Source organism: Hoplias malabaricus, chromosome 11 (assembly GCF_029633855.1).
Source record: "Hoplias malabaricus isolate fHopMal1 chromosome 11, fHopMal1.hap1, whole genome shotgun sequence".
In the NCBI taxonomy this organism is placed as follows: Eukaryota; Metazoa; Chordata; class Actinopteri; order Characiformes; family Erythrinidae; genus Hoplias; species Hoplias malabaricus.
In genome coordinates this window covers 27,220,981-27,230,466 of record NC_089810.1, presented here as the reverse complement: position 1 = coordinate 27,230,466, position 9,486 = coordinate 27,220,981, and positions in this window count along the sequence as shown.

Sequence of the window (9,486 nt, the reverse complement as noted above, 5' to 3'; positions counted from 1 at the left end):
ATTAACTGAACTGCACTCCATAAGAACGACTGTCAGAGTACAGCTTATTTCCAGCAAACTGCATATTTGTTTATTCAGACAAGAAGAGCAACGAAAAACACTTTCTGACTTGTTTGCAATGAGCACCAGAAAGGCATTTTTGTTAACTGAACTGCACTCAGTATTCAAGACTGTCAAAGAACAACTTGTTTTCAGCACACGGCAACTTTGCTTTTACAATCCAGTATGAAGCATAAAAACACTTTCGGGCTTGCTTGCAATGAAAGGCAGAAAGAGTTTTATTAGCTGAACTGCACTCCATAAGAACGACTGTCAGAGTACAGCTTATTTCCAGCAAACTGCATATTTGTTTATTCAGACAAGAAGAGCAACGAAAAACACTTTCTGGCTTGTTTGCAATGAATGACAGAAATACATTTTTATTGGCTGAACTGCAGTCAGAATTCAAGACTGTCAAAGAACAACTTGTTTTCAGCACACAGCAACTTTGCTTTTACAATCCATTATGAAGCATTAAAACACTTTCGGGCTTGCTTGCAATGAAAGGCAGAAAGAGTTTTATTAACTGAACTGCACTCCATAAGAACGACTGTCAGAGTACAGCTTATTTCCAGCAAACTGCATATTTGTTTATTCAGACAAGAAGAGCAACGAAAAACACTTTCTGGCTTGTTTGCAATGAGCACCAGAAAGACAGTTTTATTAACTGAACTGCACTCAGTATTCAAGACTGTCAAAGAACAACTTGTTATCAGCACACGGCAACTTTGCTTTTACAATCCAGTATGAAGGATAAAAACACTTTCGGGCTTGTTTGCAATGAAAGGCAGAAAGAGTTTTATTAGCTGAACTGCACTCCATAAGAAAGACTATCAAAGAACAGCTTGCTTTCAGCAGACTGCATATTTGTTTATACTAACAATTGGAACACAGAAAAACACTTTCTGGCTTGTTTGCAATGAGCACCAGAAAGGCATTTTTGTTAACTGAACTGCACTCAGTATTCAAGACTGTCAAAGAACAACTTGTTTTCAGTACACGGCAACTTTGCTTTTACAATCCATTATGAAGCATAAAAACACTTTCGGGCTTGCTTGCAATGAAAGGCAGAAAGAGTTTTATTAGCTGATCTGCACTCCATAAGAAAGACTATCAAAGAACAGCTTGCTTTCAGCAGACTGCATATTTGTTTATACTAACAATTGGAACACAGAAAAACAATTTCTAGCATGTTTGCAATGAGCACCAGAAAGACAGTTTTATTAACTGAACTGCACTCAGTATTCAAGACTGTCAAAGAACAACTTATTTTCAGCACACGGCAACTCTGCTTTTACAATCCAGTATGAAGCATAAAAACACTTTCGGGCTTGCTTGCAATGAAAGGCAGAAAGAGTTTTATTAGCTGAACTGCACTCCATAAGAACGACTGTCAGAGTACAGCTTATTTCCAGCAAACTGCATATTTGTTTATTCGGACAAGAAGAGCAACGAAAAACACTTTCTGGCTTGCTTGCAATGAGCACCAGAAAGACAGTTTTATTAACTGAACTGCACTCAGTATTCAAGACTGTCAAAGAACAACTTGTTTTCAGCACACGGCAACTTTGCTTTTACAATCCAGTATGAAGCATAAAAACACTTTCGGGCTTGCTTGCAATGAAAGGCAGAAAGAGTTTTATTAGCTGAACTGCACTCCATAAGAACGACTGTCAGAGTACAGCTTATTTCCAGCAAACTGCATATTTGTTTATTCGGACAAGAAGAGCAACGAAAAACACTTTCTGGCTTGCTTGCAATGAGCACCAGAAAGACAGTTTTATTAACTGAACTGCACTCAGTATTCAAGACTGTCAAAGAACAACTTGTTTTCAGCACACGGCAACTTTGCTTTTACAATCCAGTATGAAGCATAAAAACACTTTCGGGCTTGCTTGCAATGAAAGGCAGAAAGAGTTTTATTAGCTGAACTGCACTCCATAAGAACGACTGTCAGAGTACAGCTTATTTCCAGCAAACTGCATATTTGTTTATTCAGACAAGAAGAGCAACGAAAAACACTTTCTGGCTTGTTTGCAATGAGCACCAGAAAGACAGTTTTATTAACTGAACTGCACTCAGTATTCAAGACTGTCAAAGAACAACTTGTTTTCAGCACACGGCAACTTTGCTTTTACAATCCAGTATGAAGCATAAAAACACTTTCGGGCTTGCTTGCAATGAAAGGCAGAAAGAGTTTCATTAGCTGAACTGCACTCCATAAGAACGACTGTCAGAGTACGGCTTATTTCCAGCAAACTGCATCTTTGCTTATACAGACGAGAAGAGCAAAGAAAAACACTTTCTGGCTTGTTTGCAATGAATGACAGAAATACATTTTTATTGGCTGAACTGCTTTCAGAATTCAAGACTGTCAAAGAACAACTTGTTTTCAGCAAACAGCAACTTTGCTTTTACAATCCATTATAAAGCATAAAAACACTTTCGGGCTTGCTTGCAATGAAATGCAGAAAGAGTTTTATTAGCTGAACTGCACTCCATAAGAAAGACTATCAAAGAACAGCTTGCTTTCAGCAGACTGCATATTTGTTTATACTAACAATTGGAACACAGAAAAACAATTTCTAGCTTGTTTGCAATGAGCACCAGAAAGACAGTTTTATTAACTGAACTGCACTCAGTATTGAAAGACTGTCAAAGAACAACTTGTTTTCAGCACACGGCAACTTTGCTTTTACAGTCCAGTATGAAGCATAAAAACACTTTCGGGCTTGCTTGCAATGAAAGGCAGAAAGAGGTTTATTAGCTGAACTGCACTCCATAAGAACGACTGTCAGAGTACAGCTTATTTCCAGCAAACTGCATATTTGTTTATTCAGACAAGAAGAGCAACGAAAAACACTTTCTGGCTTGTTTGCAATGAGCACCAGAAAGACAGTTTTATTAACTGAACTGCACTCAGTATTCAAGACTGTCAAAGAACAACTTGTTTTCAGCACACGGCAACTTTGCTTTTACAATCCAGTATGAAGCATAAAAACACTTTCGGGCTTGCTTGCAATGAAAGGCAGAAAGAGTTTTATTAACTGAACTGCACTCCATAAGAACGACTGTCAGAGTACAGCTTATTTCCAGCAAACTGCATATTTGTTTATTCAGACAAGAAGAGCAACGAAAAACACTTTCTGGCTTGTTTGCAATGAGCACCAGAAAGGCATTTTTGTTAACTGAACTGCACTCAGTATTCAAGACTGTCAAAGAACAACTTGTTTTCAGCACACGGCAACTTTGCTTTTACAATCCAGTATGAAGCATAAAAACACTTTCGGGCTTGCTTGCAATGAAAGGCAGAAAGAGTTTTATTAGCTGAACTGCACTCCATAAGGACGACTGTCAGAGTACAGCTTATTTCCAGCAAACTGCATAATTGTTTATTCAGACAAGAAGAGCAACGAAAAATACTTTCTGGCTTGTTTGCAATGAATGACAGAAATACATTTTTATTGGCTGAACTGCAGTCAGAATTCAAGACTGTCAAAGAACAACTTGTTTTCAGCAAACTGCAACTTTGCCTTTACAATCCATTATAAAGCATAAAAACACTATCGGGCTTGCTTGCAATGAAAGGCAGAAAGAGTTTTATTAGCTGAACTGCACTCCATAAGAAAGACTATCAAAGAACAGCTTGCTTTCAGCAGACTGCATATTTGTTTATACTAACAATTGGAACACAGAAAAACACTTTCTGGCTTGTTTGCAATGAGCACCAGAAAGGCATTTTTGTTAACTGAACTGCACTCAGTATTCAAGACTGTCAAAGAACAACTTGTTTTCAGCACACGGCAACTTTGCTTTTACAATCCATTATGAAGCATAAAAACACTTTCGGGCTTGCTTGCAATGAAAGGCAGAAAGAGTTTTATTAGCTGATCTGCACTCCATAAGAAAGACTATCAAAGAACAGCTTGCTTTCAGCAGACTGCATATTTGTTTATACTAACAATTGGAACACAGAAAAACAATTTCTAGCATGTTTGCAATGAGCACCAGAAAGACAGTTTTATTAACTGAACTGCACTCAGTATTCAAGACTGTCAAAGAACAACTTATTTTCAGCACACGGCAACTCTGCTTTTACAATCCAGTATGAAGCATAAAAACACTTTCGGGCTTGCTTGCAATGAAAGGCAGAAAGAGTTTTATTAGCTGAACTGCACTCCATAAGAACGACTGTCAGAGTACAGCTTATTTCCAGCAAACTGCATATTTGTTTATTCAGACAAGAAGAGCAACGAAAAACACTTTCTGGCTTGTTTGCAATGAGCACCAGAAAGACAGTTTTATTAACTGAACTGCACTCAGTATTCAAGACTGTCAAAGAACAACTTGTTTTCAGCACACGGCAACTTTGCTTTTACAATCCAGTATGAAGGATAAAAACACTTTCGGGCTTGTTTGCAATGAATGACAGAAATACATTTTTATTGGCTGAACTGCAGTCAGAATTCAAGACTGTCAAAGATCAACTTGTTTTCAGCAAACAGCAACTTTGCTTTTACAATCCATTATAAAGCATAAAAACACTTTCGGGCTTGCTTGCAATGAAATGCAGAAAGAGTTTTATTAGCTGAACTGCACTCCATAAGAAAGACTATCAAAGAACAGCTTGCTTTCAGCAGACTGCATATTTGTTTATACTAACAATTGGAACACAGAAAAACAATTTCTAGCTTGTTTGCAATGAGCACCAGAAAGACAGTTTTATTAACTGAACTGCACTCAGTATTCAAGACTGTCAAAGAACAACTTGTTTTCAGCACACGGCAACTTTGCTTTTACAATCCAGTATGAAGCATAAAAACACTTTCGGGCTTGCTTGCAATGAAAGGCAGAAAGAGTTTTATTAGCTGAACTGCACTCCATAAGAACGACTGTCAGAGTACAGCTTATTTCCAGCAAACTGCATATTTGTTTATTCGGACAAGAAGAGCAACGAAAAACACTTTCTGGCTTGCTTGCAATGAGCACCAGAAAGACAGTTTTATTAACTGAACTGCACTCAGTATTCAAGACTGTCAAAGAACAACTTGTTTTCAGCACACGGCAACTTTGCTTTTACAATCCAGTATGAAGCATAAAAACACTTTCGGGCTTGCTTGCAATGAAAGGCAGAAAGAGTTTTATTAGCTGAACTGCACTCCATAAGAACGACTGTCAGAGTACAGCTTATTTCCAGCAAACTGCATATTTGTTTATTCGGACAAGAAGAGCAACGAAAAACACATTCTGGCTTGCTTGCAATGAGCACCAGAAAGACAGTTTTATTAACTGAACTGCACTCAGTATTCAAGACTGTCAAAGAACAACTTGTTTTCAGCACACGGCAACTTTGCTTTTACAATCCAGTATGAAGCATAAAAACACTTTCGGGCTTGCTTGCAATGAAAGGCAGAAAGAGTTTTATTAACTGAACTGCACTCCATAAGAACGACTGTCAGAGTACAGCTTATTTCCAGCAAACTGCATATTTGTTTATTCAGACAAGAAGAGCAACGAAAAACACTTTCTGACTTGTTTGCAATGAGCACCAGAAAGGCATTTTTGTTAACTGAACTGCACTCAGTATTCAAGACTGTCAAAGAACAACTTGTTTTCAGCACACGGCAACTTTGCTTTTACAATCCAGTATGAAGCATAAAAACACTTTCGGGCTTGCTTGCAATGAAAGGCAGAAAGAGTTTTATTAGCTGAACTGCACTCCATAAGAACGACTGTCAGAGTACAGCTTATTTCCAGCAAACTGCATATTTGTTTATTCAGACAAGAAGAGCAACGAAAAACACTTTCTGGCTTGTTTGCAATGAATGACAGAAATACATTTTTATTGGCTGAACTGCAGTCAGAATTCAAGACTGTCAAAGAACAACTTGTTTTCAGCACACAGCAACTTTGCTTTTACAATCCATTATGAAGCATTAAAACACTTTCGGGCTTGCTTGCAATGAAAGGCAGAAAGAGTTTTATTAACTGAACTGCACTCCATAAGAACGACTGTCAGAGTACAGCTTATTTCCAGCAAACTGCATATTTGTTTATTCAGACAAGAAGAGCAACGAAAAACACTTTCTGGCTTGTTTGCAATGAGCACCAGAAAGACAGTTTTATTAACTGAACTGCACTCAGTATTCAAGACTGTCAAAGAACAACTTGTTTTCAGCACACGGCAACTTTGCTTTTACAATCCAGTATGAAGGATAAAAACACTTTCGGGCTTGTTTGCAATGAATGACAGAAATACATTTTTATTGGCTGAACTGCAGTCAGAATTCAAGACTGTCAAAGAACAACTTGTTTTCAGCAAACAGCAACTTTGCTTTTACAATCCATTATAAAGCATAAAAACACTTTCGGGCTTGCTTGCAATGAAATGCAGAAAGAGTTTTATTAGCTGAACTGCACTCCATAAGAAAGACTATCAAAGAACAGCTTGCTTTCAGCAGACTGCATATTTGTTTATACTAACAATTGGAACACAGAAAAACAATTTCTAGCTTGTTTGCAATGAGCACCAGAAAGACAGTTTTATTAACTGAACTGCACTCAGTATTCAAGACTGTCAAAGAACAACTTGTTTTCAGCACACGGCAACTTTGCTTTTACAATCCAGTATGAAGCATAAAAACACTTTCGGGCTTGCTTGCAATGAAAGGCAGAAAGAGTTTTATTAGCTGAACTGCACTCCATAAGAACGACTGTCAGAGTACAGCTTATTTCCAGCAAACTGCATATTTGTTTATTCGGACAAGAAGAGCAACGAAAAACACTTTCTGGCTTGCTTGCAATGAGCACCAGAAAGACAGTTTTATTAACTGAACTGCACTCAGTATTCAAGACTGTCAAAGAACAACTTGTTTTCAGCACACGGCAACTTTGCTTTTACAATCCAGTATGAAGCATAAAAACACTTTCGGGCTTGCTTGCAATGAAAGGCAGAAAGAGTTTTATTAGCTGAACTGCACTCCATAAGAACGACTGTCAGAGTACAGCTTATTTCCAGCAAACTGCATATTTGTTTATTCGGACAAGAAGAGCAACGAAAAACACTTTCTGGCTTGCTTGCAATGAGCACCAGAAAGACAGTTTTATTAACTGAACTGCACTCAGTATTCAAGACTGTCAAAGAACAACTTGTTTTCAGCACACGGCAACTTTGCTTTTACAATCCAGTATGAAGCATAAAAACACTTTCGGGCTTGCTTGCAATGAAAGGCAGAAAGAGTTTTATTAACTGAACTGCACTCCATAAGAACGACTGTCAGAGTACAGCTTATTTCCAGCAAACTGCATATTTGTTTATTCAGACAAGAAGAGCAACGAAAAACACTTTCTGACTTGTTTGCAATGAGCACCAGAAAGGCATTTTTGTTAACTGAACTGCACTCAGTATTCAAGACTGTCAAAGAACAACTTGTTTTCAGCACACGGCAACTTTGCTTTTACAATCCAGTATGAAGCATAAAAACACTTTCGGGCTTGCTTGCAATGAAAGGCAGAAAGAGTTTTATTAGCTGAACTGCACTCCATAAGAACGACTGTCAGAGTACAGCTTATTTCCAGCAAACTGCATATTTGTTTATTCAGACAAGAAGAGCAACGAAAAACACTTTCTGGCTTGTTTGCAATGAATGACAGAAATACATTTTTATTGGCTGAACTGCAGTCAGAATTCAAGACTGTCAAAGAACAACTTGTTTTCAGCACACAGCAACTTTGCTTTTACAATCCATTATGAAGCATTAAAACACTTTCGGGCTTGCTTGCAATGAAAGGCAGAAAGAGTTTTATTAACTGAACTGCACTCCATAAGAACGACTGTCAGAGTACAGCTTATTTCCAGCAAACTGCATATTTGTTTATTCAGACAAGAAGAGCAACGAAAAACACTTTCTGGCTTGTTTGCAATGAGCACCAGAAAGACAGTTTTATTAACTGAACTGCACTCAGTATTCAAGACTGTCAAAGAACAACTTGTTTTCAGCACACGGCAACTTTGCTTTTACAATCCAGTATGAAGGATAAAAACACTTTCGGGCTTGTTTGCAATGAATGACAGAAATACATTTTTATTGGTTGAACTGCAGTCAGAATTCAAGACTGTCAAAGAACAACTTGTTTTCAGCAAACAGCAACTTTGCTTTTACAATCCATTATAAAGCATAAAAACACTTTCGGGCTTGCTTGCAATGAAATGCAGAAAGAGTTTTATTAGCTGAACTGCACTCCATAAGAAAGACTATCAAAGAACAGCTTGCTTTCAGCAGACTGCATATTTGTTTATACTAACAATTGGAACACAGAAAAACAATTTCTAGCTTGTTTGCAATGAGCACCAGAAAGACAGTTTTATTAACTGAACTGCACTCAGTATTCAAGACTGTCAAAGAACAACTTGTTTTCAGCACACGGCAACTTTGCTTTTACAATCCAGTATGAAGCATAAAAACACTTTCGGGCTTGCTTGCAATGAAAGGCAGAAAGAGTTTTATTAGCTGAACTGCACTCCATAAGAACGACTGTCAGAGTACAGCTTATTTCCAGCAAACTGCATATTTGTTTATTCGGACAAGAAGAGCAACGAAAAACACTTTCTGGCTTGCTTGCAATGAGCACCAGAAAGACAGTTTTATTAACTGAACTGCACTCAGTATTCAAGACTGTCAAAGAACAACTTGTTTTCAGCACACGGCAACTTTGCTTTTACAATCCAGTATGAAGCATAAAAACACTTTCGGGCTTGCTTGCAATGAAAGGCAGAAAGAGTTTTATTAGCTGAACTGCACTCCATAAGAACGACTGTCAGAGTACAGCTTATTTCCAGCAAACTGCATATTTGTTTATTCGGACAAGAAGAGCAACGAAAAACACTTTCTGGCTTGCTTGCAATGAGCACCAGAAAGACAGTTTTATTAACTGAACTGCACTCAGTATTCAAGACTGTCAAAGAACAACTTGTTTTCAGCACACGGCAACTTTGCTTTTACAATCCAGTATGAAGCATAAAAACACTTTCGGGCTTGCTTGCAATGAAAGGCAGAAAGAGTTTTATTAACTGAACTGCACTCCATAAGAACGACTGTCAGAGTACAGCTTATTTCCAGCAAACTGCATATTTGTTTATTCAGACAAGAAGAGCAACGAAAAACACTTTCTGACTTGTTTGCAATGAGCACCAGAAAGGCATTTTTGTTAACTGAACTGCACTCAGTATTCAAGACTGTCAAAGAACAACTTGTTTTCAGCACACGGCAACTTTGCTTTTACAATCCAGTATGAAGCATAAAAACACTTTCGGGCTTGCTTGCAATGAAAGGCAGAAAGAGTTTTATTAGCTGAACTGCACTCCATAAGAACGACTGTCAGAGTACAGCTTATTTCCAGCAAACTGCATATTTGTTTATTCAGACAAGAAGAGCAACGAAAAACACT